The following is an 8,639-nucleotide window of genomic DNA, read 5'->3' on the forward strand; positions in this document are numbered from 1 at the left end:
TAAGCTTTTTGCCTATTCCTATAGTAAAACATGGGATCCTGTAGGTGAACTAGTACATCCTGTAGAAAAACCTGTAGCAGCCTATTTTGAGCCCGAATTGAGAAAAATCATCACTAAATCCAGGATTAGGCCCCTACTTGACCTCCAAGCCATCAGAACCATTGTACTCCTCTTCCTCCACACCTGTCTCCCCTGCCAAAGAATAAATAAATATTAGCATTTACATTTTTCAAGCAAAAATATAAATAAAAAGAGTTCTTTATATTTATTCATGCACATAGCAGTTAGTACTCTCTAGATCAGATTTCATGCTTAGATTAGTTAAAACCTCACATGTGTTAAAGTAGGGTTATTTTTAAAGCAAGGTATGTTAGCAAGTAGATAGAGGATTTCATGTTATTTTGCAAGCATTTTTTCAGTCTTTCATTCTTGCAATAGGCAACATTTCTTTTCTCCCAATTAGGGTAAATTTCCCCTCTCCACTTGGTAATTAGACTTCTTTTAGTCAATAGAAGGTTGGTTTGAGAAACCCTAGTGGTCTATCACCCCATATTAGTAGTAACAAAGAGTATACCAATTACATCTATTTGTGTATACAGCATTGACACTTCCAAGTTTGTATGAACCCAGGGTTGAGGAAGTAAAGTCGATAGCCCCAGGAGTTGTAGCATCCTTGCTGCAATACTAGTGCTCATGACTTTTTGGCATCGTTTCCAGGGAGGTGTCTGAGTAGATGTGATTTCTTATTTATTTCTTCATTTTCTTATCTCTTTCATTATGCAATTAGTTCCATTCAGCAAATAGTTGTAATTTAGTTATGTTTCCTTTCAATTATGCAAGCAATTTAAAACTCTAAAAAAAAACACTCCTTTCATGCCTCATAGGAATAGGGATAACTTAGGAAAATTTCTGCAAAATACCCCCACCACTTCAAACAGCCAACCTTCCCTCTTCTTCAGTGGTTGTGAGCTAAAGGACCCCTTAGGCAAGCAACCAGAGATTTTTGAACAGCCTATTTGGGAAGAAGAAGAAATGATTCCACCAACTAACACAATGGTTGAAAATAGAAATGAAAGGGGAGATAGGGAAAGAGTTGAGGGTGATTTTCTCATCAAAGAAACTAATGGGGATGCCAAGATGAAAAACATAAGCCCCTCTACTCTTCCTCACTTCCATGGCCGGACCTTAGAAGATCCAGATACTTCTTTGTTTGAATTTGTTGTCATATGCAGAACTTATGATTACACCTCTGATGATCAGACGTTGAAATTAATCCCATCCACTCTCAAGGATGCATCCCTGTGTTGGTTCATGGGTTTACCTGGGGATAGTATCACCACTTGGGCTCAGATGTAACAATCTTTCAACAACAAGTATAGGGACTATTGCAGGTCCAAGGATACCAAAGAGGAAATTTTTAGAATGACCTTGGGACATGATGAGTCATTAGAGAATTATGAGGAAAGGTTCCAACTCAGCTACAAAGGGCCAAGTGCACCCTTGATCCCAAATCACTTAAGTTAGTCCTTCTCAGGGAGATCAAGGAAGATCTCCTAGAAACCCTAAACTTGTTGTCAGGAGGGGACATCTACCAGTTACCCTATGATGATATCAAGACAGTTTTCAAGAATCATTCTAGGGTAGCTGGAAATAAGTGTAGGGACAATCAAGCAGTGGCCAATTCATCCTCTTCCAATACATCCATAAAAAGTGAAATTAGGAACAAGTTCGAAGACTTTAAGATTGAAATTTTGTAAACCCTTTCTCTGCAAATGGATATTATGCAGATCAAGAGAAGGAAGGAGGAAGCAAAGAGAGCATTAGCTACCTTCTTCCCTAGATGCACAAGGAGGCACCTTAGGAATGAATGTCCATTAACCTTATAGAAATATGATCGCTCTGTGAGGAAAAACACTCCACAAACAAGTGCCCTTCTCTACCTGGATTAAAAGTTGTGTATCAGGGAACCGAAGGGGTGACTAAACAACTCTGCTACATAAATCAAAGGAGGCCTCATGGACCTCGACCATACTAGTAGGGCATGCAAGGGTCATCCTATTCATATTACAACCCTAATAAAAACACATCCATTCCCCCTTGGTGCCCCCCTGCTCATCCTTCTTGGTCTACACCTTCTCCTTGGTCTTTTGCACCTCAATACCATTCCCAATTGGCCAACCAACCATTTCAACCATATACTCCTCCACAACCTCAGTGGAATGCACCACCCCAGGGGTGGAGGCCCCCATACAACCAAGCTCCAACTCTATTGCCTTCACCTCCATCTCAACCATAGCTCCTACACCCTGCTCCACCTAAACAACCTCATATGCTTGCCCAACCAAATTCGAACCTGAAAAACAGACATGCACAACAGGTCTACAGTGGAGAAACATCCTACCCTTCCTATGCTATGGAAAATCATGAAATTAACCTTAGGTCTCAGAGAGTGATCCCATATAACCAACCTCCATATCCACCCAGGGAGAGTGAGGAGGAAAGAGATGAAAGCGTACCTAGAGTTAATCCACCCCCCTTTCCTGAAAGGTTAACCCATCTAGTCCAAGACACCCCATAAGAGACTGAACTTCTGGGTGAGTTTAAAAATATGTGTGCCAAAATACCACTTCTCCAAGCTATCAAAGATGTCCCCATCTACAGCAAGTTGATCAAATAGAAGTGTTTCAAACATCCAGGAAGGAAAAAGAAAGACACCCCTACCATTAATGTCATTAGACAATTGTCTGACTTAATGTTGGGGCAGGTAATTTGCCCAAAGTATCTAGATCCTAGGAGTCATGTAGTAGATGTACACATTGATGGAACCATTATTCCCCATACCTTGATTTATCTTGGGGCTGCCATCAATGTGATGACTAAGGACACTATGCTCAAGGTGATTCTCCAGAGATCATTAAGGAAGACTGTGACAGTCTTGCAACTTGATAGCTCCTAAGGGAATTGTGAGGATGTGATGGTCTCCATTGATTCTTGGGAATACCCTGCTGACTTCTTAGTTCTCTAGCCTAAGACCAAATTCAATGGTTATCCTCTCATCCTTGGGAGGCCTTGGTTAGCCACTGTCGATGCCTACATAAGTTGTAGGGATGGAAATATGACCATAAAAAATGGGTATATGTCCAAACAATTGGTCTTGTACCCTCTTGCTCAACCATCCGTAGAGCATAAATTACCTTTTTGGCTAGAAGAGGAGGAAGAAGATGAAGTCTACTCCTCCCAAATCTATACCGTGGAAACTACCATAGGAGGAGGACAAAATAATGATGATGACTTGATTTAAAACATCCTCCAAAATAAAATTCCCAACAACATGTCTCTAGAGGAATTAGTGAAGGAACCCAAAAACAACCATCGGATTGATCTATGCCCAGCTGACTCAAACCCTACTCATGTCAATACAATATAATTTGGCCCTGAAAGAGCATTGAAAATCAACCCCTCTCTCTATACCCCAAGAGGAGGAGTTATGTAACATGTTAAGAGAGCACTTGGATGCCTTTTCTTGGAATTACAAAGAAATGAGGGGAGTGCACCCTTCGGTGTGTACTCACCACATTTACATCAAGGAAGATTGCAAGGTAGTTTACCAACCCTAAAGGATAATGAATCCAACCCTCAAGGATATAGTCAAAGAAGAACTGCAGAAGTTGTTGGATGCAGGATTCATTTACCCTATCTCAGATAGTGATTTGGTGTCCCCTGTAGTGTTGGTTCCAAAGAAAAATGGAAAGTGGATAATCTGTGTGGATTACCGAGAGCTAAACAAAGCCACAAAGAAGGACCATTTCCCTCTACCTTTCATTAACCAAGTATTAGATGGTCTGGCAGGAAAGAAGTTCTTCTCTTTCTTGGATGGATTCAACGGGTACAACCAAATCCATATCAGCCCAGTGGACCAGATTAAAAACACCTTCACCTATCCTTGGGGTACTTTAACTTATACGGTCCTTCTTTTTGGTTTATGCAATGCCCTTGCCACTTTCTAGAGAGTAGTCCTGAGTATCTTTGCAGAGCTAGTCCATGATGCAGTAGAAATTTATATGGATGATTTCACCCCCTATGGGTGTGATTTCCAGGAGGCTCTCTCTAACCTGGGAAAGGTGTTAAACAAATGCATTGAAATGAACTTATCCCTTAGTCCTGAAAAATGTGAATTCTTAATGATTGCAGAGACTATTCTAGGTCACTCAATATCCTAGGAAGGACTGCAAGTAAACCCAAATAAGATAGCCATAATAAAAGGGTCCCTACTCCATAGAAGCAGAGGGATGTCAGAAGTTTCTTAGGGTTAGTCGGATATTATAGGAGATTTATAAAAGATTTCAGCAAGGTAGCCTCTCCCTTATTTGGATTATTGGCCAAAGACTCTGAATTTTTATGGTTAGAAAGATGCCAAGAGGCCCTAGAAACCCTAAAAGACAAATTGACTATTACACCTATTCTCCGAGGCCCAAACTGGGCTCTTCCTTTTCACATTCATGTCGATGCCTCTTACAAAGCTATAGGAGCAGCTCTAGGCCAGATAGATGAAAAGCTACCTTATGCCATTTACTTCATCAGCAAGAATTTGTCGAAAGTCGAGTTAAACTACACAGTAACTGAAAAAGAGCTCCTATTTTTTGTCCATTCATTAAATAAATTTAGGTATTACATTATTGGTTACCAGACATTTGTATATATTGACCATGCTGCAATTAAATATTTGATGAACAAACTTGACGTAAATGCATGGATTATTAAATGGTTACTTTTATTGATAAGCCTGGCAAAGAGAATGTAGTTGCATATTTTTTATCCAGATTGACTTTTCCTGCAAGTGAGGAAGGAATGGTTGATGATAAACTACCAGATAAACATTTATTCTCCATTTCAATTCTCTCTCCATGGTTTGCTGACATAGAAAACTACTTGGTATCTACACAGCTCCCTCCAAATTTGTCCTCCAAGGAAAAGAGAAGAATCATAATAAAAAGAACCCCATTCACTTGGATTGGGGGAAATCTCTTCAAGATGGGTCCAGATCAAATTCTGAGAAGATGTGTCAGGGAGGAGGAAGTTTTTGACATCCTTCTGGCCTGTCATGATGGGCCTTGTAGAGGTCACTTTGCAGCCAAAAGAAAAACATTCAAGGTACTACAAGTTGGTTATTACTGGCCCAGTCTCCACCAAGATGTAAAACGGTATAGCGTCCAATGCGATTGGTGCCAAAGGATGGGAAAGCCTACCCCCAGGGATGAAATGCCTCTGCAACCTCAAGTGACTTTCGATCCATTTGACAAATGGGGCATGGATTTCATCGGGCCCATTGACCCTCCATCCAGACAGAATAAGGACATCATTGTGTACACTAACTACTTAACAAAGTGGGTTGAAGCCAAAGCTATCAAGGTAGCCACAGAAGAAAAAGTGGTTGATTTCTTGAGGGACAATTTGTTTTATAAGTTTGGATACACTAGAGAGTTGGTCACTGATCAAGGCAGTTAATTTACATCCCTCATGATTGAAAATATGTTAAGATAACATAAGATCAAGCATAAAAAGTCCATTCCTTACCACCCACAAACTAATGAGCAAGTGGAAGTCACCAACCAAGAATTGGAAATCATTCTAACCAAAGTGATTAGCAGCAGCAGAAAGGATTGGGAAGACAGACTGGTGGAGGCCACCTGGGCCTACAATACTACTTGGAAGGCCACCACTGGCTTCACTCCTTATGAGTTGGCCTATGGGAAGAATGCCTTGTTGTCCATTGAAATTGAATACAACACCTTAAGGATGGAAGCACAGTTGGATCTAGATGTCACAAGAGCACAACGAGAAAGATTGCTCCAACTGAATGGGCTAGATGAATTTAGGATGTAGGCCCTCCAGCACACAGAAGTGACTCAAGTGCAAAGGAAAATCTAGCATGATAGGAATATCAAGGACAAATTGTTTCAAGAAGGCGACTGGGCCTTGCTGTATGACTCCCAGTACAAAGATTTCAAAGGCAAGTTAATGACCATATGGTTGGGACCCTATGTGATAGAAAAGTGCCATGATAATGGCGATGTTCAAATAAGAACGATCGATGCAGAGGGTATCCCTTTTCTTGTAAATGGGTACAGGTTAAAAGTCTACAAAAAGCCCTTATCAAAGCAGGAATTCATCAGTAGCATCAGCAAGGCAGTGATGGTGATTGAAGAAGTCTCGGCTTCCACCTCACCAAGTTCTTAGAAAAAAGAGACCCACGTGAAAACCTCCATGAGGCACTTGAGTCCAACTTTTGGGTTTGAAACCTCTTGAGGCAGCCCAAGAGTATTAAAAAAAAGATCTCTAGGTGAAAACCTCTTTTGAGGCACCCAGGGTAGGCAACCAGGATGAAAACCTCCTTTGAGGCAACCTAATTGTCTTTCAAAAAAAAAAGGAGAGAAAAAACATACAAAAATAACAATTCTATTTTGCAGGTTTGCAAGAAGATGATGAGAACATGATACCGAGGACAAAAATCCCTACAGCAAACTATGTTTTCCTTCATCCATCTCATATCCTCCATAATCCCCATGTTCTTCCATCCATACTCAACTCCAAATTCAACTCCAAGCAGTTTTGTGTTTTTTACAGTATTCCCTGTAATACTACAGGAGTTTCCTGTAGGTATTACAAGAGGTCTTGAAAAAGTATAGGAAGGGAATTCCAGTGGAAATGGTGACACAAGCCTATTTTTGAATATGAAAAGATCCATTGACCTCACCATACCTCAGCCAACACCCTTCATGACCATGTCACCCCTATATCTATCAGAAAAAAATCAAGTTAGAAAATAAAAATAAAAAAAAGGAAGAGAAAAAAAGAACGTCAAAAAGGAGCATGCCAACAGCAGCCTACCTCACCTACCACTCCATAACCACATCTTCCACTCATTCCAATACCCATTCAACTTCAAGGCAGAGAAAAGATGTGGAAATTCAAGAAAAAGGAAGCTACACGACATCCTGTTTACATCCTGTAGGAAATCCTGTAGCAGCCTATTCCACAAAAAGGCCACAGAAACTCCAACCCACCTTTAGCACAAGGACTACAGGAATAAGGAAACCACTCCAAAGCTCAACAACAACAAGAATCACAGCACTTTTACATCATCAAAGGAACAAATCATCAACAAAAGAAGAAGAGAAAAAAAACACAGTTGAAGAATATGAAGCTAGGTCAAGAACAACAAATTGACACCACCCTCCAGCATGAATCAGCAAGAAAAAGGACCAACAGGACTCCCTCATAGGTACGAATATAATTAAATTGTAGGAATATAAAGAAGTTGATTTTATATGCGAAGGTGAGCAGTTAACTTGGCCACCCTCGGTCAGATAATGAGAAGAAAAAAGGTTAGTCAACTACACACATGGCAAGGTCATATCAAAAAAAGGGGAATGAATCAAAAAAAATTGTTAAGTTACGAAGAATAAAAGTGGGAGATGATTATGAGGAAAGGTGATATGATGAACTTGTAGTGGGACCAGTGGTCCAAAAGAAGGTATTCATACTTGGCCAGCCAACACATCACCCAACTAAATCATCCACAAATAGAAATAATCACTGACTCCCATGCAAAGTATTGGTTATTTCAAAAACCTGAAGGCGGAGGTAACGTCGAGGAGTCAGCAAAGGAAGAAGTTACTCTCGGCCTCCTTATAGTAAGCACCTACAGGAAACAGTCAGCACCTACAGCAAAAAAAAGAGCACCTACATGAAACTACAAGAAAGCTACAGGATACACAAAAAATTAACACACATAGTTGTAAGTGGACACCAAGGGCCATCAATTTAAGAGTTCTCATCACCAAAGCATAGAAAAAGGGAGGTAGGTGCCATACCTTCTGTGTTTCTCATTTGTAGTAAAAAGAAATAAATCCTCATTTCTTTTAAGTATTTGTAGTACGCATAAGGGTGGACAAATTTCTGTGAAGGTCAATGAAGGATAAACTTTGAAACCTCATCACTTACAAAAAATTCTTAAACTATAGCCACCCAAACCTCATTCAGAAAAAAAATTTCTAGAAAAATATGATAGGAGGTTTCAACAAAAGAGATCCTCCCGTGGTAGAAATCTTTACAAGGCATCAATGGATGGGGTTCTTTGAGCTACTGAGGGGATACGATGATGATGTGGCTAGAGAATTTGCAATGTCACTTATACCTCTCACTAGAGCCAATGCCACTGCTATAGTGAAGGGTTTGTCAGTAGCAATTACCCCTGAGAGTATTAGCAGGATAACTACACTGCCCCTAGGGTTGCAGTGGTGAAAAGAGGACAAGACTAGCAACACTCTTGCAAAGAAGGGTTTATTTTTGGAAGGAAAAGATCCAATTGAAGACAAAAATGGGGTTAGAAGGGAAAGAATTCCATATCCTTGGAATGAAGTAAGTTACCACATCATCAAGTATATTTCTTGTGAAGTTAGATACAATGTAGTGTATGGGTACCACTTTACACTCCTCCATGAGCTAAGATTTGGAGAGGAGACACCTCCTCATAATAGAATTAGTGTACCTTATTTTCTGTTACAATCCATAATAGATATGAGCATCAAGGTAAAAGAAGGGAAACATCAGTAGCTAGCACATCATGGGTTGATCAA

This window comes from Pinus tabuliformis, chromosome 3_2 (assembly GCF_031772625.1).
Source record: "Pinus tabuliformis cultivar Carrire ecotype Pingquan chromosome 3_2, CPIR1, whole genome shotgun sequence".
Classification (NCBI taxonomy): Eukaryota; Viridiplantae; Streptophyta; class Pinopsida; order Pinales; family Pinaceae; genus Pinus; species Pinus tabuliformis.